A 26,915-nucleotide genomic window follows, 5' to 3' on the forward strand; every position below is an offset into this window, starting at 1 on the left:
CTTGTTAAAAGTTTTGAACATTGATAGGATTCTAAGTTCATAGAAGGCAAAAATGAGTCTACTGTACATTCTTCATACATTTTAATTTTTTAAAAACTCATTCAACTTAAAAAGCATAGATTAAGTTCCTAGAATGTCTTGGGCACTGTGGTATATGCTAAGGATACAAAGACAAACAAAAGATAGTCCCTTCTATTAAGGAGAAAAACATGTAAATAATTGTGTACAAACATGATATATACAGAATGATTTGGAGATAATCAATATTCACATTAATGCTAGTCAAGAAAAGATTGTTGTCAGAGAAGCCAAGGGGCAGAAATGAGAAAGGGGAGATTTCAGGCTTAAGGAACAGCCAGTAAAGATGCATGAACTAGGGAGATAGATGTCATACCAAAAAAAAAGTAAAAGAATGGAAAGATAGGAGAGGGCCAGGTTATGAATGTCTTTCAAAACTAAACAGTGGATTTTATATCCTATTCTAGATGTGATGCTTTTTAAAGAGGCAATCCTTAAAGTTTGTCTAGAAATAGGTATGAACCAAGAACCATCCTGTATGACTTGAGGCATCCTTAAGGCCAATTTAGGACAGATATGAGACAATTAAAACTTTCTAACAATAAGATCTCACCAAAAGTAGAATGGGCTACCACAAGAGGTAGTTGGTTTTCTCTTTTTGGAGGTTTTCAAGCAAAGGTTGAGTGACTATTTATCTAACATATTACACAAGGAAATTCTTTTATATACAAGTTTGACTAGATAGCCATGGAAGTCACTTTCAACTCTAAAATTTTATAATCATCAATCAGAAAGCATTTATTGAGTACTTAGTATGCTTTAGGCATCCTAGTAAGCATTACTAGACTGGTCCCTGTCCTCAAAAAGCTCTCATTCTAATGAGGTAGATAATATGTAAGTAGCCAGGTACATGCATGATATATTCAGAACACAAAGTAATGTTATAGAGGAAGGCACTCATTGGTGGTGATAAGAAGAGGTGACTATAAGTAAAGCCATTTCATTTTACTGAAGAAAGTGATATTTGAACAGAATTTTAAAGGAAACCAGGGAATCTACAAGGCACAATTGAAGAGAGAGAGTGTTCCAGGTATAATGGATGGCCAGTGAAAGGCATGGAGAATGGAGATAGAGTATCATATTTAAGAAATTATAAGTTAACTGTTATTGTTCAGTGACTAAATGGGATGAAAAGTATGAAGATTAGAAAGGCAGAAATGGGGAAGCTTGTAAAGAATTTTAAATGCCAAGGAATTGATTTTGTATTTGATAATGGAAGTAACAAGTAGTCACTAGAGTTTATTGAGTAGGAGGTTGGTATAGTTAGAACTTTGCGTTAGGAAAAATCAGTTTGGTTACTGAGTGGCTAGCTTGTCATAGGTAGAGATGTGAGACAATTAATTAATTGCCATTAATTCAGGCAAGAGTATTAAGGATTTAAATTTAAGTGTTGTCCATTTGAATAGTCTAAAAAGGATGTATATGATTATTTATTCAGTGAATTATTTGTGGATTATGGGAAGGTAAAAATGACAGGGTAAGGTAAAAATGATTGAATGAGAATAAGAAGTCAAGGATGATTCCAAGATATAGAGTCTGAGAAGATATTGGTGTTCTTGACAGTAAAAGGCAAGTTCAGAAGAGGGAAGGTATTAGAGAAAATTATAAGAGTTGTGTTATGATAGGTGGAGTTTAAAGTATGCATAGAATGTCCATTTTAAGATATTCAAAAGGCAGTTCATGATGCATTACTAAAATTGAGGAGAGAGATTAAATTATATAGATTATATAGATCTGGGAATCAACAATGGTAACTGGATTCATGGGATCTGATAAGATTGCCAGGTGAGATTTTACAGGGGGAAAAGAGAAGAAGATCCAGGACAGAGCCTTAAGTAATACGCACAGTTAATGAGTGATGGGATGAAGAGCCAGTAAAAGATACTGAGGAGTGGGCAGACAGGTAAGAGGACTACCAGGAGAGAACAGTGCCATTGTATGTTTGTCCTTCATTGCCAAAGAAGACCATGCCATCAGAGAAATCATGACATGACTTGCACTTGACTTTGTTTGTTGAGTGAGGGAGGGCTGTGCAAGTCACCAGCCTCACTCCTCCTCCAGAGCCATCTGAATCCAGTAACCAGATATTCATCAGGATGACTGGAGATGACCCAGGATGAGGCAATTAGGGTTAACATAACATAACATAACATAACAAGGTCACATAGCTAGTGAGTGTCAAGTGTTTGAGGTGAGATTTGAACTCAGGTCCTTCTGCCTCCTGCACTGGTACTCTATCCACTGCACCACCTAGCTGCCCCACAGTGCCATGAAAGCCTAGCAGAGAGTATCAGAGAGAGTATCCAGGAGGTAAAGAGGATTAGCAGTATCAAATGTTATAAGGAGGTCAAGAAGAGTAAAGATTGAAAAAAACGACATTAGATTTAGCAATGCAGAAATTATTGTTAGCTTTAGAGAGTACAGTGTCATTTGAATGATGAGAATGGAAGTCCAATTCTAGAAAGTTTAGAAAAGATTGAGTAAAGAAGTACTCACTGAAGGTATATATCTTTCTCAAGAAGTTTAGCCACAAAAGTAGAAGAGAGATGCAGGACAATAATTAGGGGGATATTTGGGCCAAGTACAGATTTTTAAGGATGGGAAGACACAAGTATATTTGTAAGCAGCAAGGAATTAACAAGTAGATAGGGATATATCGATATTAAGAGAGAGAGTGGGGATGATAATTGTGAGAACAATGTTCTGGAGAAGATACAAGAAGGGATAAGCTAAAGATACAGAGAACAGTTGGGCTTGGCAAGGAGAATGACCACCTTTTCATTTGAGTAAAATAAGCATCCTAGGGGAAGATGTCTGAGTGATCTGGAATGTTGTGGAGAGGGAAGAGATAGCACTTGGCAAATTATTTGAGCTTTTTCTGAGAAGTATGAGGTGGAATCTTCAATTCATAAGGTCAAAGTTGAGGGTCACATGGAAGCTTGAGATTACAAGGAGGTTAGGAACAGCTACTGTGGAGAGTGGGATAGTAAAGAAGAGAATATTTTCCTTGCTGAAGTGAATAGTGAATGTATAGCTGAGATCAGATAACATCAAATTGTAGTGGACCTGTCAGCACCATTTTGTCATTTTCTCCTTTTCAGTGGCATGTGAATAGTGAGGCAGATATGAGAGTAAGATAATGGGAGTAATTCAGGATAGGAATTTCATCTTGTGACCCCAGTCCATCTTCCTGGTCTTTAATTGCAAACTACCTACCTCTTTGGCCCTTAACTGCTTCTATTCCTTCAAGGAATTCAGAAACATTTTGTTGTACCTCAAAGATCCAGATTAACCTGTCTGATTTCAAAAAGGTTACTCTAGGGAATAAAAGAGTATGCAATTATAACCTATTGGAATTGATGCATGTGGAAGGATCTTTCTTCTAAGTCTTCACAAGCAAAGATCAAAAACTTCCATAATTGTTGATGACATACGGGTTTTTAAAAAATTTTTAACCAGTTATTTTTGTCACTTCTTTAATGATAGTTTTTTATTCCTATCATTTTCTCAAGAAGCAGATGTCTCTCAAGCTTGAAGTATATATGAGGTTTCTTCCCTTGTCATCTAAAGCCTCTCAAAACACTCCTGGTGGTGAATCCAGCTATTTCAATTTCTGCAACACCTAATTCTCTGGAAGGCCAGGAAGCTAATATTCTGTGAAGAGCAATATGTAATCACTTCTTGAGATCCTTCAGTGTAGAAATTGTTGCATCTGTCCTAAGTAATGATAGAGATCAGACACCTGGTCACAAACAGTATTTGTTTTGGGGGGAGGGGTTGAGATTTCTGAACTGCCAGACAAATTAACCTGCTTAGAGACTGTTTTCAAGGTCTATGAATGAAATAACTTACTGAAAAAAGAACTTCTAATTTCTCCAAGAGAAAAACAAATAGTTTCAAAATTTCAGTATGCAGAATTTGACCTAACAAAGGAAACTGTGTCCTCCAGTAGAAAATGCTACCCTTTATCCACTTGTGGCTTCAAAAAATAATGCACCATGTATCCAGCAGGTCTTTGAAAATAGTGAGGACTCATTCAAATTCAACAAGAAATTCAACCTTTTTTAAGCACCCATTATTTGCAAATGAAAGTGCTAGCACTGGAAGAAATGCAAATTTTAAATAAGACAGGTTCTCAGTCTGCATTGAATAGACAGCCCAGTTGGGGGAAAATACAGACAGAGAAAACTATGATGCACAATATTACCTCAGCAGTACCTGACTTAATCTTAAGTTTTGATTCTTCATTGATTGTAATAGTCTGGATTTTCAATGATACACTACTACCAGGAAAACATTAGTATTTAAAATATGGATTTTTGTGTCAGTGGAAAACTTAGTAATGTTGAAAGTGCTATATATTTTCTCAAATGAAACCAGTCCATTCTTTTTTCTTTAATTGCACATCTACAGCTTTTCTCCACATATAGTGTTGGACAAACTCAATCCATTTCCTTATCTAATTGCACTTCATAGTCTAAGCAATATTATTTCTTCATCAGTTTGGTTTTTTTTCTTTGGATGGTTAGTTGATCCTGAGAGGAGTGGTGTATCTGAGAAGACAATGGTATTCTATGGTTTCATATCATAAGTGCAATGTCATCTACAATCCAGAGATGATCAGTAGCAATACTTCTTTTGGATTCCTCACAGGTCATTCTCCTCAAATGGTGAATGCTTTGGTGAGTATATGTCTTCCTGTTGTATACCTTGATTTTTATTGATATGAGAGCATCTTTGGACAAATAACAGTGGCTATGTCTCTCAGGGAATCTTGTTAATTTAGCATGCGCCCGAGAGATATTTTGGTTTTGTCAGAGAGCTCATCAGGTAGAATTTTGCTTTACCAAATCACATGCTGCCTCCCTTCCAATTAACAAAATAAGCACAATGACATCATGTGGTTTTTTTTGTTTCTTTTAGCTACTTTTGTGCCTATTAAGCTGCGATTTCCTATAGAAAATCATCTGAAAAAGCTTTGTTTCTCTCATACTTTTATTTTTAAAATCCTCAAAATATGAGAACTCAACAACAATTTATTAAGTGCGTACTGTATTCTAGGAACTGTCTTAAGTAGTATGGGTACAAAAAACAACAAGAGAGTCCCTGCTCTCAAATAGCTCATAGTCTAATGGGGGAGAGAGAGAAAAAAACACATAAAACACTTTAAACTAGTGATAAACTGAAGATAATCTTAAAGGAAAGCCACTTTGGACTCAGAAAAGCTTCTTGTATAAAGTAAGACTTTAGCTGAGATTTAAAAGGCAGAGAAGTCAAAAGGTAGATATGAGAGGGATAGAATTTGAGGCATGGGAGACTGGTATGAAGAATTTTCTATTAAAATTTTTATAAAGACAATAGTATAAGGATGTATTTCAATAACTGTTAATGTCTTTTTTTTTTTTTGGAAAAGTATCACCTTTTTATTTTCTAGTCACTTGGCACAATATTCTTGGTCTAATCCAGCTACTTTTCCCACTTCATTTTAAATGTCATTTCTACTTATTAGAATCTAATGACTAAAGTGTTTGAATACAAATACTGTAGTGATTTCATGCCTGTCAATGACAAGAAAGGATCATTTATAAAACATTAACTGCTCTGTTCCATTTTGTAGCACTTTGTTGCTCTACTATCAGTTTCAACTATAAATACACTTGAGATGATCTGTCATCTTGGGATATCATTCCAAGTTTTCTACAAACCGATTTTGCTCCACAATTTTTCACTGCCTGGTAGGGTGATATTGCTCATAATCTTTTGCCATCTCTTCTCTAAAATTTCACAAATGAACTTACATTCTAATTCAGTGATACTTTTCTGGCTCTGACTCTGTTTGCTAAGTACAACAAACATTTGAAGGCTAAAGGGATATGTGAGCTTTTTTGGATTCCTCATTGTGTCAACTATATTTAAAAAAAAAAAACAGAACTGTGATGTCCATGCACAATGTGTTCCTATGCATATAAGCTACACTGGGTTTTTAAAATAAAATCTAAAGATGGAAGAAATAGAACTTCAAAATCAAACAAGTTTTCTCAAAGATCTTCTTATCATGTACTAAAACTTTACCTAAACATTGACCCTTAGAACAGTTCCAAGCAATGCTGCAAAATGTCAGATACTCTGGGGGTGAGGGGGAATGTACCATAAGTTCAAGCTCTCTGTAGCATCTGATAATCATTTAATATAAATTTTTGGACTTTAATAAGGGCCAGAGTTTGAATTAAAAAGAGCATGGACCTAATAGTCTCTTCGTTCCCTGAAGTAAATTCAGAGAATGCCTTTTGCTACATCACCAAAGGAGATGGGGCTGACTTAGCACTCCTTACAAGACCCTTACACTGTCTTGAATAATGGGACGTTTTCCATTTCCTATGGCATGTTAATGGTAAAGAAAGAACAGATATCATGAGTTGTAATTTCAATTGAAACTTTGTCAACTTGGTTAAAAATACCCTTTCCTGTGTCAGCAATTTCAAAGACCTGTTTATGATAAGATGCCTACAACCAGAGTGGTGGCATTTTCTCTTTATCAGATGTCACAGAAACATGTGCTATAGAGAGGAAATTTACACATCCTGGAATCATAAATTCTGACTGATGCTACTTTGTTAATTGTCTTGTCTCACTAAATTTAGAATTTGTTCCACTAAGAGAGTTCATTTCTCACAGTAAAATGTATTTAAGCCTGACCATTCCTGCACTGAGCAGTCAGGTCTAATTCTGGCTCCGTGGATCTATATAACCATTACTTTAAAGGGAATAATAAAAATGTATGCATTTAGCCTACTGACTTTTCTTTAACCAAACTTTCAGGTCAATACATCTAATATGCCATTTAGTACTATTTTTTAAAAAATAATAATATAATTAGCATAATAATATGAAAAAAAACAAATTCTCCGAAGGAAATATAGAAAATGGTTGTATTTCTTTCCATTCACAAACTCCATAGACGTATCTGATTCTGATTCTCACTCCATTACAATTCCAAGAAACAGGTCAACCAGAGCATTTAATTCTACTGCATCTGTAATAGTCACTTTTTTCCCTTAAATATTATTGTAATTACATTCTTGCAGGTTGCTGAAATGTCAAAACAATGTAGTCCTAATATTTTGACTATGTTTTGATATGCCAACTCTGGGCCAAAAAAAAGCTGCCATTTAAGCTTTTAGCATATCTGTTAAATAGCATTTAGCCCTTTTCTGATAGTTTTGCTAGCAATATATTAAGATCATAAAAGAGTCCTTGGTAAGTACATCCATGAGTATAATATTTATTTTAAAAATGAAACTCTTATTATCAATATAAAATTAGACATATTTAATCAACAAGCACTAATTAAGCACCTAATATGTGCCAGACACTGTATTAGGGGCTAGGAATACAAAAATATATTTGAAAACAGTTCCTCTCATCAAGGGGCTTACAGTTTAATTGAGAAAGAGTGTATTACATAAAACATTATATGTAAAACAGATACAAGGTAATTTTAGTAAGGTAGCACTTGCAGTTATGAGGGCACAAGAAAATTTTCATCTACAAGGTGGTACTTGAGGTGAGCTTTGAAGGAAAGTAGGGATTCTGAGAAATGAAGGTGGTGAGTGAGAAACTTATTTCCAGGAATGAGGAATAGTCTGTACAAATTTGCAAAGCTAAAAGTGTCTACTATATGGATTGCTGTGGATTTGCTATGTTTAAGGAAAATAGAGCAAACTAATATGACTATGTGTGTATAAGAAAATTAATGAGAAATAAAGCCAGAAAAGTAGATTGAGAGCAGGTTGTGATGGGTTTTAAATGAGAAATTTTATTTTATCTCAGAGGTAATAGGGAGCCATTGCAATTTACTCAATAGGAGACATAACATGGATTTTCAGACTCTCTTTTACACAAAATAACCAAGAAACTATGTGAAAATTAGATTATAGAGATGTAAAATTAATTTTACTTGAAGCAATAAAATCAATTAAGAGGCAACTGGGAAAAATAGACAAGAAATGTATGTCAAGTTGGTATCTACTTTTTTAAATGCTTACTTACTTCAGTGTAAGGGTAGGCAAAGAGAAGAATAGGAAATATATATCTTGGACATAGGGTGAACTAGAATGAAGTCTCCATGAGTGAAGAGATGGGAATGTCTTTAAGAAAAGTCATGGAAGTACAAATAAGATTTAGCAACTGAGAGGATAAGTGAATTGAGAGAAAGTGAGAAAACAAGGAAGAACATCAGAATAGCAAACCTGGGTGACTAGAAGGATAATGGTACCAATAACAGAAATAAGGAAAGTTTGATTTCAGGAAAAAATAATGAATTATATTTTAGATATGTTTGATTTGAGATGCTTATAGGGCATCTAGTTCAAATACCAATAATTACTACTACCACTACTACTTCTAGCTAACATTTATATAGCATTTACTATGTTCAAGGTACTGTGCTAAGTGCTGTACAAATACTATCTCATTTGATCCTCACAACAACCCTGCAAAGGAGGTGCTCTTATTATCCCCATTTTACAGAACAGAAAACTGAAGCAAACAGGATTAAATGACTGCTAGTCACTCACACAGCTGGTAAGTGGCTGAGATTAGATTTAAATTCAGATCCTCACCCTATTGCTCTCTTTATTACACCACCTAGCTGCCCAGTTCAAAATGTTTAGAAAGTAGATGGTGAAAGATGAGGTACTTATGAGAGATATTAGGGCTAGAAATACAAATCTGGGAGTCATGATAATAGAGATGTTCATTAAAATTATGGGAAACAATGAGGTCACCAAGAAGGAGAATATAGAAAGAGAATAGAAGAGGGCAGATATTTAATTAGGGAGCATGATATAAAATAGGGAAAAAAACTGATATTTACTTAGGGGGGGGCATGATATAGAATAGGAAAATGAACTGAAGACTTAGAATGAGTGATCAGACTGACAGAATGAGAACCAAGAGAGAACAGTATCACTAAAAACTAGTGAGGAGAAAATATTCAGTAGGAAACAGTAATTAAGAGCATCAAATGCTTTAGACAGGTCAAGAGCCAAAATTATTGGGTAAAATCCACTATATTTGGCTATGAAGAGACTGTAACTTTAGAGAAAGGAATTTCAGATGACTGATAAGGTTACAAAACACAATGTCATGGGCTGATCATTGATGACAGTGAAAATGTGTTTTGTCATACAGGATTTCCTAGACAAAGTGCAAATTGAAGAGAACTCTGTCTTTCTCTGTCTTCCTACCTCTCTGTTTCTCACTATCTCTGTCTCTCTCTCTCTCTGCCTATCTCTGGACCTCTGTCTCTCTGTCTCTGAGTATAAATTCCACTAGTTCTCTGTATCTAGCTGATCACAGAAGACCAAATGTGACTATGCTTCACATTCCATCCATAAGTCTACTCTGGTCATCTCAAGATATGCCAGCACTAGTATATCACCACCACAAGCACCTGTCCTTCCCCTCTCAACAACCTCCTCCACATACATACACAAAAACATATTACAAAGGGTATATAAATGGCTTATAGATCAACTTACCATCCCTGTGACACCTTAGACCAGGGGTGGGAAATTTACAGCCTCAAGGCCACAAGTGTCCTTCTAGGTCCTTGGGAGTGACCTTTTGACTGAGTCCAAGTTTTATAGAACAAATCCTTTTATTGAGGGCATAGTCAAATGGCCCCACTTCAGGACCTAGAGAGGCACATATGGCCTTGAGGTCACAGGTTCCCCACCCCTGCCCTAGATACTCTCCTCCGTGTCCCCACTCACATATAAATGTTGTCTCCCATTATTAGAAAAGAGTTTATTGAGGGCAGGGACTGTCTCATTTTTGTCCTGTGCATCTCTCACATTAGGCACAGTGCCTGACACATAGTAAACATCATCTCCATTATCTTAAATGTAATAACCACTTAGCAAGTCCAGTGACTTCACAGGTACACTAGTGTCAAGTAGGATAGATGGAACTGAAGATGAATGGAGACACACTCCCAGAGTTGGGAGGGAACTTAGAGGTCTTCTAATACAATCCAATGCAAGAGGTCATTTGGCCTCTACTTAAAAGCCTCCAGTGAAGAGAAACCCATTGCTTCCTAAGGCAGTTACATTCCACTTTGGGACAGATCTAAATGTTAAAAAGTTTGTTTGTTTGTTTGTTTTCCTTACACCAAGTATTTCTGAAGTTCACACACTGCTGCTACTTTCATTTCTGAAACAAGTCTAATTCCTCTTTTACATGGCATTCCTCAGATTACTTCGGGACAATTACCATATCCTGCTTAAGTCTTCTTTTCTCCTGGCATGATATTTTACCTCCTTCAATGATCCTCAGATGGCATTGTTTCCATTTTGATCATTCACCATCATTATCATCTTCTGAACAGGCTCCAGTTTGACAATAGTTTCTCTAAAATGCAGTGTTCAGAACTGAACAAAATACTCCAGATGTGATTTGACCTTTCATAACAGTCAGGGAATTTTAAAAAAATCTCTTTCCCTTTCAGACATGTAGAGACTTCTGAAATCAGCCAGTTCAATTCCCTCATTTATCATTATGAGTTGTATAGCATTCATTGGTTCAAAACTTGGTACAAACCCCAATTGCTGATCTATTTCTTAGGCAAATAATTTCACATCTTATAAAAAGTCTGCTTTTGTAATCTCAATGTGCCTTCTATTCCCATCAAAATCACAAGGCTGGGAGCTCCCCATACAGCTTGCCTGCTCTGAAGGATTGTATTTTGGGAATGTCCTGCTGTTAGAAGCATATGCTCCAAAACTAATTTTTTCTATCATCTTAAAAAAGATCTTTTTGCTGCTGTGCTCTTATTGGCTCAGATTCCTCAAAACTCCTAAATAAAAACTCTCCAAGAACAACAATATTGCAGTACTCTTTTACTAGAAAGAAAGGGCAGTCTTATGTAATGAAAAGAAAACTGGATTTATTATCAAAGAACTTGGGTTTGAATCCCTGTTCTACTGTTTAATGCTGATATAACCCGGGTCAGATAGTTTTCCTTCTTTGGGTTTCAGCTTACACACACACACACACACACACACACACAAACACACACGTATATATATATGTACATATATACATGCATATATGTATATATATGCATGTATATAATGAGTTAGAAGCTATAAGTAAATAAATTTCAGCTCCTTATAAGAAAAAACTTCTAACAATAAGATCTATTCAACAAAAAAACAGTCTGCCTTTGAAACTTATTACAAGTTTCTCATCACTCTAAGCATTTAAGCAAAGGTTAAGCACCTACTTGTCAGAAGTATTGTAGGAAGAATTCCTTTGTCAAGTAGGAGTTGGAATAAATGATCTCTAAGGCACCTTCTAGAGTTTAATCTTGGGAATACCACAATTTTCTTCATGTGTTCACTGTGATTCTTTTTTAATTTTTTTAAATTAATTCATTTATTTTTAGTTTTCAACATTCTTTTTTGTAAGATTTTGAGTTCTAAATATTCCTCCTCCTTCTTCCCCCTCCCCAACGCAGCATGGAATCTGACATGGGCTATACATGTATAATCATATTAAACATATTTCCATATTAGTCATATTATAAAAGAAGAATCAGAACAAAAGGAAATAACCATGAAAAAAGCAGACAAAGAAAAAATAGAGATAATAGTATGCTTTGATTTGTATTCAGACTCTGTAGTTCTTTCTATGGATGTGGATAGCATCATGACGCTTTTGGAATTGTCTTAGATCATTGCGTTGTTGAGAAGAGCTAAGTCTATCAAAGTTGTTCAATGCATAATGTGGTTGTTGCTGTGTACAATGTTCTCAAGGTTCTGTTCACTTCATTCAGCATCAGCTCGCGTAAGTCTCTCCAGGTTTTTCTGAAATCCACCTGCTCATCATTTCTTATGGAACAATAGTATTTCACTATATTCATATATCAAAACTTGTTCATCCATTCCTAAATTGATGGGTATCCCTTCAATTTCCAGTTCTTTGATACTGTAAAAAGAACTGCTATGAATATTTTTGTATATGTAGGTCTTTCACCCTTTTTTAATGATCTCTTTGAGATACAGATCTATTGTGTTATTGGTGGATCAAAGGGTATCCACAGTTTTACAGTCCTTTGGGCATACTTTTAAATGGCTCTCCAGAATAGTTGGATCACTTCACAACTCCAGCAACAATGCCTTAGTGTTCCAATTTTCCCATATCTTCTCCAATATTTATAACTTTTCTGTTTTGTCATTTTAGCCAATCTGATAAGTGTGGTGTGTGCCCACTGTGATCTATAGATTATGTATCTTTAGCAGCCCTGTTGAACTAATGACTCTTATGGAGCTCATAGGCCCAAGTTTTCTTTCACATGATCCCCTCTTCTTATTTTTCCAGCCCCTAAGTTGTCTTCAGTTATCTTAGGCTCACAAAATTGCCATTAAAATATAAAAACAGCTCATGTTGTTTAATTTTAGGAAAAAAGTAAACATGTACCATGGAGAACAATTAGAAAGTTGGTCATATAGCATGAGGGCAGCTAGGTGGTGCAATGAATAGAATACATGACCTGAGTCAGAAGGACCTGAATTCAAATATAGTCTCAGACACTGACTACACATGCGACCTCGGGCAGGTCATTAAAACCTATTTTCTTCAGTTTCTCATCTGTAAAATTGAGCTGGAGAAGGAAATGGCAAAACATTCCAGGATCTCTGCAAAGAAAACACCAAATGGGGTCATGAAGAGTCAGACAAGTCTGAAACAAATAACAATAACAACAACAACAGTTATCATAAAATTGGAAAAATCCCAAAAAAGGTGTCACAATTTTCATATGATTCAGGACTATGTTACCTATATAATAATGAGGTCAATTTGGCCAACTCTGTTGCTCCATATAGAGAAAGATTAGCACTTGAATTTTTGGTTTGGTGCTCTTTCCCATAAACATAGGCATTTAGTGACAGAAAGCAGGTAATGTTTCCTTGCGCCTCTGCCTAGTTCTATTCTTATAATCTTGACTACAGAGGAAGACAAAAGCAGAGAGACGTCTACTTCTACACCTTTCCTCCTAATGTAGTTGCAGAGCAAGGGTTGCTACCATTTCCATATCAAGTGCTATCAGCAATAAACTCCAATGTGTCACTGTATTGTAGTGGAGATAGTGGGGTAACACATGATGTCTATCTTATGTGAAGCCCTATTATACAGAAGGGCATTTAGAATCATTCTATTTGACTGCTAAGGGCAAAACTAAGACCAACTGAAGGGAAGGGAGGGAGACATGCATGCAACAGGAAAAATAGGAGTGCTGCTAACAATTGTCATTCACAGAAATTTTTGCCTATATTTCTAGGCCTCCTCCCAAATCCTTACTGTGAATCTGAACAAAATTTAAAGATAAGGAATAAAATAATAACACTGAAAAATAATCTCTTCTAAATTGTGCTGCCCAATATCAGATAAAGTTAAAAAATTAAAACCGAACTTTATGATCTATACAAACATCCAGAATTTGCAAGTTCTATCAAAATTTCCTTATTGGCTATTGATTTCCGCTGTCCAGTATTGCCAAATACATTCTATTAGTCCCATGCAAATTCTGGAAGGCCCCCTGTCTTAGCAACTGATCAATTTATTAATAGAAAAATTCTTTATTTTTTGTACTTAGCCAGGTTTATATACATACATTATACGATTTTTTTAAATCTAGACTATCCATAAAGCATTCACTATATTAATCATATAGTGAATGCATTTTTCTTTGGAATCCATGTGCCAGACAAGTGGGGACTATATTTGTTTCTTTATGTCAGTTACTTTCAGGAAAACATTTTTCTTGGAAAACTTATTTTACAGGTAAAAATACAGACTCTCTCCTTCCTTCTCTCTCTCTGTTTTTCTGTGTCTCTGCTTATCTCTTTCTCCCTATCTCTATCTTTCTTTCTGTCTCTCTGGGAACTTACAAGGAAGTTAACAAGTACTTATTAAGCACCAAGAAACCAGGATTCTGGGGACTGTTCTAGTCCATGATCATTTCATAGAAACTTAGACTTTATCTCCTGCTTTGCACATATGAGGAGTTAACTTGGGATGTGTGTGTGTATGGGAGTATATTATTATTGCATAATGCTCAGTGATATTAAGAGGAAAAAAGTTTGCCATATAAAGGAGTGGTTGATTATTCTATCTCATCAATCAATACTAAATTCAATTATGAAATTTTATTAACTGCCTGCTATTTGAAAGACTAATCAGTAGAGCTAGGAAGTAAAAAATGACCTAGACCTATCCATGTACAATCTCCTGGGGGTATTTGGCATGTTCAGGGATGTGTAACAATAATGGAAATAGAATGTGGTAAAGATAGAGGAGATAGTCAATTAAAACACTTCAGGAAAATAGGAGACATTTCTTCCAATTATGGCATTTAAGGAAGGCTTCATAAAGGAGGAGATATACAATCTGAACCCCTAAATGAGATAAGGATTTATGTAGATGTGAAGAGGGAGTCCGTTTTAAGATTGGAAGATATCAGATGGGAATGCATAGAGGTAAGAGAATGATGTAGGTGAAAAATGAAGAGCATGAGCAGGAAGGAGTAGGTTGGTGAAATAAAATTGGAGAATTATATTGGAGTCATATTAAGAAGGTCTTAAGTTTTAAACTAAAAAGTTTATATTTTCTTTTGGCAATAGGTTTTTTGACCAGGATCTTGACATGACAAGGTTTATGTGTTAAGATTATTTTGGCAGCCATATAAAGAATTGACTGGAGAGCAGAGAGAGAGTGGAAACAGGGCAACTAGTCAAAAAAGTAGTACAACAAAAAGCTATATTCTGAAATTTCCCAGAGTAAATTCCACAGGGGCCATTTTTTATTATTTTTGTTTTGTCTTGTCTTTTGGTAACAGAGTTCTGATTTCATTTTTATAGGGAATTCTCAGTAAGGAAAATATCTTTACTCATGCTTACTTGCATGGGGCATTAAATGGTGAAAGTATCACATAGTCAATGCATATCTGTGGGAGTAGTTGAACATCATTATCCCTTACTCCAAGACAGGCTCTCTATGCTATACACCATGATGACCACTCATTTGGCACTTATCAAAGACTCCTCTAATCTATGCTGTTATCTATGAAATAGAATGTAAAATCCTTGAGGATTTACATGTTTCATTTTGTCTTTGCATTTCTAATGCTTAGCACTATGCCTGGCACATAGAAGTCACTCAATAAATGGTTATTGAATTAATGCATTGAATTGAAAGGATCCAGGTATTTTCCTCATAGTCATTTGAACCCTTATCCCTACTTGAATCTCACAATGCTTGTCACCATACCGTGAAAAAGACAAGGAAGCTAGTGACAGAAGACCTAGTTTTATCAATCATGTAGTAGAATATGACATCTGCTAAGAAGGAGGTAGATGGGGATGAAGATGGTCTCCTGAGAGGAAAAGAGAAATAGTTTATATGAGGAATATGATAGGGTATCAATCACAAGTTAATAAACAGATTGCCATGTCACTGAGTGGGTTCAAATTAAGGTCACAGTTAATTTGTCCTGGATACAATAAGAATGATGTTTCTTTCCATGCTTTTTGGTTTCTTCCATTGCTTAGTAAATACTAAGTATATATCAAAGTGCAAGAAATAACAGTTCTTAAAGGAACTACAAGCAATTAACATACTTGAAAAATTGTTCCAGATAACTAATAAGAGAATTGTCAATCAAAATATTTCTGTGGCTTCACATCATACTTCAAAATTGACAAAGATGGCAAAAGAGAGCAAATATTAGTTAGTGTTGAAGGGGCTATGGAAAACCAGATATGCATATTTGATGTGGGAATAACTCTGAACTGGTTCCAATCTTTAGAAAATGTGGTAAGAAAGTTACTGAAATATCTAAAACCCTGTAACCCAGAAATGCAACTACTAGGCATGTGCTTCAATGACACCAAAGATAGAAATATTCCCATATGCATGAAAATATCTTGTTTGTGGTAGGACAATATTAGAAGCAAAATAGATATCAATAAATTGGGAAATGGTTAAACAAGTTGTGAGACATGAATGTAATGAAATATTATTGTACTCCTAAAATTAATAATATCTAATGCTCATATAGCACTTACTATGTTCCAGGTACTGTGTTTAAGTACTTTACAATTATCATTTTATTTAATCCTCAAATAACCCTGGGAGGTAAATGCTATCATTATTTCCATCTTGCAAATGAGGAAACTGAGACAAACAGTGATTGAAGTATTTTGCCCATGGTCATATAGCTAGTAAGTGTCTGAAGCTAGATTTGCATTCAGGTCCTCTTATCTCCAGGCCCAGTGCTCTATCCACTGCATGACCTCATTGCTAATCAATATGAAGAATAAAGATATACATGGGAATGACCAAAAGGGAGCCAGATGTTGAAGCAAGTTCACTTTGTGAGGATTTCCACAGTCTGTTTTCAGGTATATTGAATGGAGAATATTGTTTTTCATTGAAGATTATGGACAAATATTCTATAACTTTTTCCTAAGTAGTAAAGGAAAGTCCTTTAATTAGCAGCTATGCCAAAATAAAATGTTCATAAAAAGACTCCAAAGGAAAAACTCAACTATTCTTCCTGACAGCTTTTGAGTAAGGAAAAAGAAATTTTGTAGGTTTTCAAGAGAGAGAGATTGTCTCCTATGTGACTGCCATGAGGTCTATGTATATGACACCATTTTCTGGCTCTGCTGGGCTTGTTCTTCTCTGATTCTAGACAAGAGAGTATCAGAGACCAAACAATTCTGGTGGCTTCAACAGACCAGCCACCAGTGAGCCATCAATCAAAGTCTAGAGTAAGGTCTGCTACAGCTGCAGGAACAAAATAAGTCAATGCATCCAGCCCTGAGAAGCAACCTTTGTGACCCAGCCCAACAATAGATTAATCCAGAAACAGAGTTGCTTTGTCATGAAAGCTAGGCAACTATTTGTCCATTGCTATGGACAAATTAACCAAATTAACCAAAGATTAAGTAGATGAGAGTATTGTATGGCAACCCCTACTTTATCAAGGTTGGAGATGGTAGAGAAGAGGGTACTTAGGTTAGGAGAAAATGTTTTTGCATTTTGTTTCTTGGTATACCTTATCCCTTTATAAAAGGTAATTGATATGAAAGGGTTATCAGTGATATCATAAAGATACAAGCTATTCAAAATGATATTGGGATTCTAATTACTGGTTAGATGTCATCAGGAAAATACTAACCACCATTGATTTGAGAGGAGATAAAGCAGGTGTAGGTTTGTGAGCTATAGATTTAGAGAAGAGAATCTGAGTTACACTTAGAACACTGAGGGAAAGATTTAGCCAGTTAAATCTTGAGGAGTCAACCTTCTGTTGAGAGTGGATTTGAGAGTGAGCACAGAGCCTATAAATACAACACGTGGGAAAACTTGTATGAACTAATTAAAGCTAAGTGGAATGATTAGACCTGTACTAGCAATATATCCAATATCTTCAGCAGTATAAAGGGAAAGAACAATAGTAACAACAAAAACAAAATTGAAAATGAGTGCTGTGTAATAAAATGACCAAGTTTGGACCAGAAAAAGAAGTGAAAAATATTCAAGCCTCCCTTTGTAGATGGGGTGGACTATGAGTATAGAACATGGCATATATTGTCAAATTCCTTTTTGAAAAAATCATTGTAAAAATAAATAATATCCTTGGAAATGTGGGGAGGCTATGTTAGGAAATTTAAGTAACAGAAAAATAATTATATTTTAAAATCATTTTTCTTCAGAGAATACCTCTTTTGTAGACTCAGATGACAGCTTCTCTATAACTTGATAACTGATCTTCAAGACTTTTTGTGGTCTAAAAATTCATCATTTTATACATCAACTGATGATGAACCTCTCCAAATTTAAAGTGGATGATCCTCTTTAATAGCCACATATTTGCATAATCTTTCAGAATTTACAATCATTTTCACACCCCAGCAAGATTTTAGAGTAGAATACTATTTAGCAAATTTGCTTTTGTTTGTATTTTTCATATAAAATCCCATAATCAATACTGAGAGAGTATTATATATTAAGAGAGTTGGTAAATGAGAAAGCTTAGAAGTTCTCTACCAGATAAGAAGTCTAGTGAATGGATAGATTCTCAGTCCAGAACTACCTAAGAAAAGTTAAATTGCTAAGCCCAAAATATGAAACCAGAGCATCTAAGAAATAACTACCATCGTGTAACCTGACTCTGTGCTTTTGCCTCCTAACTGAAATACAAAAGCACAGAGGAAGAGGAAAGTGAAAGAAAAAAAATGAAGACAACCATTAAAAGTGATGTCACTTTGTATTATCATCTAATAGATTAGTTTTGGTTAGGAGATATAACAGACTGATGACTATTCCACTAAAAATGATTCCTAATTCTTAAAAGTAAATGAATTGAATTGGGAAACCTTCTACCTGTGCACACTTGTCACAGAGACAATTCCTTAAGTGCTTTCTTCACTGTTTACTACTCCAATGCAGGGTCCATACTTTAATCCTCCATCTCAGAAAATAAGGGAAGGAAAATCATTGTTAACAAGAGAAAATAATCATATTGGTAATGGCCTATTTGGAATATTTACTTTTAATCAAGGGAAGTCTACACCTCAAAGTCATTATTCTCTCCAGTCAATGAGACTTGGAAAGGTAGATCTTCAGTTGTTTACCTTGGCTGACTGGATTCCATGTAATGAAAGTAAAGATCTAAAGAAATCTTAACTTTTAATCTTTTTTTTAAATCTTCTCATTTCTTCAACTGTGTGTAAGATGATTTTGCCAAAGCAAACTTATGGATGAGTGTTATGATTTGAGGATTTTTGTTTTATTTTTGATTGTTCTAAAAACTCTGACTAGAATTATAGATGAGTAGAAATTACTAATGTTTTGAAACACACAAAGTATATTAGCCTAAATTCTGTCTGCAAAAGGAATGAGGAATTTAGAAGCTTGAAGAGAGTTAGAACAGAGAGATATACAGCTTAGAGACCCAAATTGCTATTTCAAAGCAAGAGTAAGAATATAGATCTTCAGTATGAACACTGAAAAGACATCAAGGAGGAAGAAGAAATATGCACTTGTTTTCTAATTCTCAGTTCCTCTACCTTTAAAACCACTACTTCAATTGACAAACTTGCCTAAGAGCTCTATGTTTTCAAGATATATTTTTTCAGTTTTTACTAATAATTCATTGATAATCTTAGATAATTAAATGCTTGAAAAAAGTGCTTTAAAAATAAGATGAAAACATAGCTATGCTCACATAACATTTTTCTTTTACTCATGTATATATATGTATGCATGTAGGTGCTTTCATCTGAAGACCATGCTAAAGAAACATTCCTGTCTTCCCATTTTTCTTTTGGGGCTTTAGGCAATCTCCATGTTAAGTAGCTCTAAATATATAAATTTTAACTGCAAAAGTTTCTTAGATTTTCCATAAGTTGCTGAAAATTGAAATTGCAGACTTCAATAGAAGTGTGCAAAGAAAATCATTTTTTTTATTATGGGCTTAAAAATGCTAGTTTCCTCAAGGCTGCAGGTCACTCACTCAACCAGTTTGCATAATTCAAATACTTGGAAACCCACACATAATCCAAGCCCAAACTCTGTCTCCAAAAAATACTACAGGAAAATTGTCTCTTGAATATTTCCAATACCATATGGTAAACTGTTTTCTGCTGGTATAGAGAACATTTTAACTCAACGGAATTTGTAATTATATTCAACTAATTAGCTCCATTTATTTTTTTATAATACTACCCTTTCTTTTAAGAGGAAAGGAAATTCTATCTCTCCTCACTGTGATTATCACTTTTATTACATGTATAATTGTTGTTAGAGGGGAAAGAATTTGAGCACCAACCTAATAAATATGTATGAAATGTGTATCAGATGAAGTTGTTGCCAAATCTTTAGTCTGTCTGACAATGAGAATGGGCAAGCTGATAGTATTTATTTCCCTATGTCAGGCTTTTAGGTCATGTGTAAGCTCAGAAGTTGTTTAAAAAGGCATCTCAGCTCTGAACATCTTGGTATTTATAAAGCTGAGTAAGGCTGGCCCATTCTCTTTCCAACTCATCGTCTACTCTCTTCTTAGACAGAGTAGGATGTGGCTTCTTTGGTGACTTTAGAAGATGATTGCTAATCTTTCTATATTATTCCCAGCTGTTCCATTGGGGAATAAGGCTCTTCCTTTGCAGTAACCCAATTAAGATGCATTGTACTTATTTTAGGATCCTTCTGAAGAAGGAGCAACATAAAATGTTCAATGTGATGTGATGGAAAAAGTGATGAACTTAAATTAGAAAGACCTGAGTTTAAATCCTGCCTTTGATTTTTACTAAATAAGTTACTCTGGCCAGGCCATTTAACAAGTATGTGCCTCAGGCAATTCTCTAAAACTTATCTCCTAAGACACAGATTGGTTATAATCTGTGTTGGCAAAAGAAGTTCCCAAATGTAAGTGACAAAATTATCAATTTTTCATATAATGGATTTCTAAATAGCCCTAGAAAATGTGTTGATATTACCTCTCAATAGGCAAGAAATTTCCCCGTTGCCTCAGCCTGCCCTTTCCCTTCCTTAACAATATGCCCTTCCTCAGTCCTTTCAGATGTTCAGAAACCAATTGTTTTATCCCCCCTTTCCTTCTGCCAATATCTGTACTAAGGGAAAAAAAATCTAACAAGAATTGCAACAGCAACAGAGTAACACCAGAGACCAGTAAGAGACTTTCCTATGTGTACCCAAGGAGACAGGCACAAATGTAGAAATTATGTGGAGGTAATGGTGAAGAGGCCAACAGGGGATGTTATGGAGAGAACCTGGTGACACCCTGCCTACAGGTAAATGCTTCTTTTGTGGAACTGCATTACAACACAGGGCAGTACATGAAAGAGGGGGGATAGACAGAGATGAATATTGTGCAGGGGACAAATCAAGGGCTAGCAATAAGGGTCAAAATTATTTTAATTCTGTTTTGATAAAAGGAAAACCAATTAGAGTAAATATTCCCTAACCCTTAAAGGGCAAATCTCATCAATTTAAATTACTGTATCATTACCTGAAAATCTTTGTCTTGCAACACAAATCACATGTCTTGGCTGTGATAAAGGAGGATTCAGAAAGGGAGGTTCAAATGATATAATCTCAGTTCTGACTTTGGCATTCATAGCCAAACAGAAGAAGACAAAGGCACACCTATGCTCCTCAAGATTTTCCTTTCTTATCTTGCTAATTGTTCCAAATGACTGTATCAGGCCTTACTCAAGGTCTTTGGTCATTGAGAGAGGCCATTGACCCGATTATATTCAGAATTTTATGCTTGTTTGACTTGATTTCTACTATAACAACTCGGCAACCATGAAAGGACTAGCAGTAGGAGGCTGGTCCTTGAAAGAACCACTTTCCAGTCCCCCCTGGAGTCCTCTGGTGATAGTTTCACGTAGGGGTTTCTTTGTAGAGGTTTGCATCTGACACCTGACTCTCCCCACAGTCACAGCCTTGTGAAAAGGCATTCTCACACTGTTGGGAAAGCAGCAGTTTTGTTTGTTTGCCTCAATGTCCTTTCTGTGTTTAAATGTAATTGTTTCTGTGATTGATAATAACTGACACTAGAAAACCTGGAAAATCCCACTTGCTAAGTTACAGATCCCTTGAAAAAGCTTTATCTTCTTCAAAGGAGGTTCCCAGCTGTGAGGGAAGTCATAAAGTAAGTCCTAGGCCAGTCTTTGTCATTGGTAGAAGGAGAAAATTAAGTTCCAGGTCTCTCACTATAATTGGCAAGTAGGAAGAGTGATACTTCTCATTCAAAAGAGGTCAAGGAAACAGTTTGTTATGAGTAACCATTATTGTCAAGTAATTAAAAATCCATATTTGATTTGGATGAAATCTTGTCATGAAATTAAATTGGATAACTGTGATAAATTAGATCCTAATTCAAACTACATTTACTATTTGGCATTAAGATGGTCATAGCTCTGCAAGTTACCTTACCTCTATTACCTCAGTTTCCTGTTCTGTAAAGGAGATAAACCATACCACCTGCCTCCTGGGGTTGTTGTAAGGATCAGAATGATACAATGATTATTAAAAGTTTAACAGAGTGCCTGGCATATGGTAAACACTATATAAGTGCTAACAATTGTTATTACTGTTATTATTAATTCTGTAATTGAATATAATTTCTTCATACTGGGTAACTCTATATTGTCTTTTAAATGTGATCAATATAAAATGCTAAAGATGAAAAAAAGGAATGATTTTTAGGCTAAATAATTTGGAAATGCATTCAACTGCATTGATGTCATCTGATTGGCAATAAGTTTGTTTCATGATATTGTGAATGTTATTGTGTCTCTAAATTTTCTTCTATTGTGACTTTTGGGAAATCATTATATGAGAAACACTGTCAAGAAGTTAATGCAATTGTATCATTAGAAAATTCCACTCTTTAAATCCAGATACTGTGAAATTAAGGGATTAGAAGCTACTGGCATGATGTTAAAAACTATCAAGAATTAATGGGGTATATTTTAAAAGGGAGGGATAATAATTACCTACTTTGTGGAAATACAAAAAAGAGAGAGACTTTGTAAAATCTCCTTATTGATAAACTTGCCAAATTTCTTGGGACCATATTCTCCGACAAAGTCACAAAATCTTATCAGTCCTGTGAAATGACCTATGATTTGGTTTACAGAGAAAATAGGATCCCTATTCTGTTACAAACATTCCTTGACAAAGGGTGGGGAGGGGGAGAATTTATAAGTCTATTTATAGTATAGCAGTTATTTATGTGATGATTTGTGATTATTAAAATTATGAAATTACACCTGGAAGAGTATATACTGCAGTTACATCCATCTTGAAACAACTTAATCTTAACAGGCTCCAGGCTTAAAGATTTAATTTTGCTTTCATGATTAATATACAATATCTTAAGAGGTGGATATCTTTTAGTCTGGAAATTTGCCATAATTAACCAGTACTTTTTTTCCTGGGGGAGGAGGGTAGGGTTGGGTATAATGAGCATATATTCATTCTCTATGTGGAATTACAAATTGTAACTTTTTTCCCAATTTCTAATGATTGATTTTTACACAAGGATGAGTTTAAACTAGGAAAGAAAAGGAAAGAGAAGAAAGGGATGAGCAATTTTTTGGAAGACCTGCTAAGCTATTGTTGGTAACTTATTGCAACAACATGAGAGCAATAATAACTATATGCATACGTAAGCTATAATTAGTGAAAGTTTGCTATTTTAGATGAAATCTCATGGAAATTTAATCTGATATTGTTTTAAGTCTTGAATTCAGGTATAATTAATTGTCTGATCATTAAGACACTTAGTCACCATTTGAGGGAAATGTAACTAGGTCCTCAAGAAAGTCCAGCTTAACAACGACTACTTGTGCATGTTTGTGCCTAGAAAAGGTTGAGTGGATGACCATGACATGGACTGAGGTAGGATCCCTTAACTTGATTTCTTTCTTGTACTTTTTCCTTTACAAAGAGGAATATTTCCCACCTGGATTAATCCTGAGTCTGGCTTTTATACCCTTTAATGATGTGAACTTTGTTATATGATTGGCTGTTGCAAATAGTAAATATGACTCATATGAAAGCAAACAGAACCAAGGATGCCTTATTTATTCTATGCTCCTAGGCTTAGACCTGGAGGACTAATTCTGGCATTGTTACAACCATGTCCTTGCTTCTTTCTTTCATATCAAATCTCTCTAACTGGAGCTGGTAAACTATAGTGGTGTTGTTGTTGTTGTTGTTGTTGTTGTTGTTGATAAAATGAATCTTATTGAAATACTTGACCACTGAAAGGAAGAGAGTCAATGGGAACAGGGTAACATTAAAAAAAAAGAATAAAATAACTGAGGGAATGTAAGTCTTGAGTACAAGAGGAAATGGAACTGAAAAGCAGCCTCATCAACAAAATAAATGCATCTAGGTTAAGAAAGGAAGTGATCAAATGAGAAAAAAAATATCTTTGTACCAAATTTCTCTGATAAAGGGTTGGAGGCTAAGCTATAGCTACAATTAATAACATAAGACTAATTCCCCAATAGATAAATGGGTAAAGGATTTGAACAAACAGTTCATATTAGGATGGCAAAATAGTCACAATCACATTTTTAAAATTAAATAAATCATTAAAAATAAGAGAAATGCTACATAACAATCCCAAAGTTTCATCTCATACCCTGAAAATTAACAAAAATAATGAATAAAAAGGCAACAGTCAATTGGAGAAGTTGTGGAAAAATAGTCACACAGATACATTGCTAGTGGAACTATGAAATGGAAGAGCCATTTTGTAAATCAATTTGTAAAGCAATTTGCAAATAAAAAGACTCAAATACCCTTTATCAAAGGCTCCATTTCTGAATTTAATCACCAAGGAAGCCACTGATTAGAAAAAATCTTTCTTTCCGTATGTGTGTGTGTGTATGACACTGATAAGAAAAATGCATACATATATATATATATATATATATATATATATATATATATATATATATATATATATATATATATATATATATATATATATATATATATATACATAGAGAGAGAGAGAGAGAGTATCACTTTTTGTGATAAATAAGAATTGGAAGCAAAGTAGATACCCACCAATTAGAGAAGGGTTAAAGTTGTGGTGCATGAATGTAATGGAACATTACTGAGCTGTAAAAAATGATATGTTTGTGCTGAATGGAGATAAGCATGGAAAGAGCTATATATAAACTGATGTAAAGTAAATAGTTAACAAAAGAATATCTACAGTAACTACAACAATGTAAATTAAAAGAACCAAAAGATCAAAAATAAAAAATAATAGAATTATAAGGATCAAATGAGATCAAATGAAGACATATGATAACACATCTCCAACCTATCATTTCACAGAAGTGGGAGGTCCATACATGCTACACATTGGACATATTTCTGGACTTTTTGAACGCATAAATAATCTGTGTTCTTTTTTTTTCCTCTTCAAAAATACTATTTGTCATATGAAATAACTTTCTGGGAGGGCAGAGGTAGAGTGATACAATGAATGCTATAATAATATAAGAAACAAGTTGTCAACAAACACTTACTTAACTGTAAAAAGAAATAATTACTCTGAGGGCAGACACTGGTGAGGCAGCTAACCATATTTTTTTGCATAAGTTCTTACTACAAAATAAAAAAGGAATCAGTATTTCTGAAACAAAAATAAAACAACGAAATAATTAGGCAAAACAAAATGTGACTAGCTATGTGATCTTGGGCAAGTCACTTAACCCTGATTGCCTCCAAAAAAGAAAAAAAAATGTGTTATAGCAATTATTAACAAAAACAAATGAGCATAATGCAGAGGTCAAGATATAAATCAGTAAAATAATTGGCATTATGCTTAATTTTATACAATTAATAAAACATGTTTATAGCCATTATTTCATACGATTCTCACACAAATCCCAGGAGTGAAGTAAAGTAGGTATTCCATTTTACAAACGTGAGACCAAGGCCTAGCTGGAGCAGTTACTTGTCAAAGTCTCATAGTCATAAAGGGACAGTCAGTTAATATAGCACCTATTGTAAGTCAGACACCCTGCTAAAGGTTGGGGATACAAAGAACAGTAAAAGTCCAAGGGCTCAAGAAACTCAGTCTATTGAGGGAGAAAATATGTAGACAATTATGTAAAAAGAGGCTAAATATACAATATAAATTAGCAATAATCAATACAGGGAAGCCACTAGTATTAAGGGGGAACTGGAAAAGCTTTACATCTCTGACTATAAATCTAAAGACCTTTGCATGGTTTCAATAGTTCATTACTCCTATTTCTTGGGCATAAGAGACAGAAAAGCAACTTGAACTTCCAGAAGCCAAGATGGCATAGTGATCTGCAAGTGCTCTCCCCTTCCACATATTGATCTTGAAAAACCCAGAGAATATCTCCCCAGCAAAAAATGCTGGAATAGGGGTAAGCAGACTTTTAGCTTAAAGAGGCTAGGAAAATTACAAAGGGGGGATTCCCTTTTGCTGCGGCTGAAGGGGACCAGTGCAGGTCTGGAGCTGTCCCAGACAGCCCCACCTCAGTGAACTAGGAGGAGATTCTGAGGCCCACAGAGATGGAGCCCATAAGCTCCAACACTAGGACCCCAAGAATGCTATAGAACAGCCAGGGCAAACGTGAAGACACTAGCACGGACAGAAGTTCACCAATCACTGAGCTTACCTGTACTTTAGCTCAGGAAAGGAGATCTCTTACAGCCAGAACACCCTTCCCCTACACCTTGTCAAGCAGGCTTCAGGGTAACTCTAGAGAAACTCAGAAAGACTTCAGCTGGCCTCTGCTTTGTCACAGCAGCCAGCTCAGCATCAGGTAAACTGCAGCATTCTAGCTTCTAGCTGAAAGAACCAGAGGCCACAGTACAAAAAGCCTCAAGTCTTAAATATAAGAACTATGGGACAGAGCCCCCTGTGCCATAGAAGAAGAGATGCACTTTAAAAGCTAGGGTAAAGGCAATCATCATGAGCATGAAGCAAACCAGAAAAAACCATAGAATCTTACTGTGGGGACAAGGACCAAAACACAAATACTGAAGAGTTCATCATTGATACTGTACTTCCATCTGAAACCTCAGAAGGGAATAATAACTGGTCTCAATCCCAAAGACCCTTCTTGGAAGAGCTCAAGAAGGATTTTAAAAGCCAAATTACAAAGATAGAAGAAAAATTGGCCAATGATTTTAAAAATAAGAAAAAAGAATTCACTGAAAAAAACAGC

This window comes from Notamacropus eugenii, chromosome 5, assembly GCF_028372415.1.
Source record: "Notamacropus eugenii isolate mMacEug1 chromosome 5, mMacEug1.pri_v2, whole genome shotgun sequence".
Lineage (NCBI taxonomy): Eukaryota > Metazoa > Chordata > Mammalia > Diprotodontia > Macropodidae > Notamacropus > Notamacropus eugenii.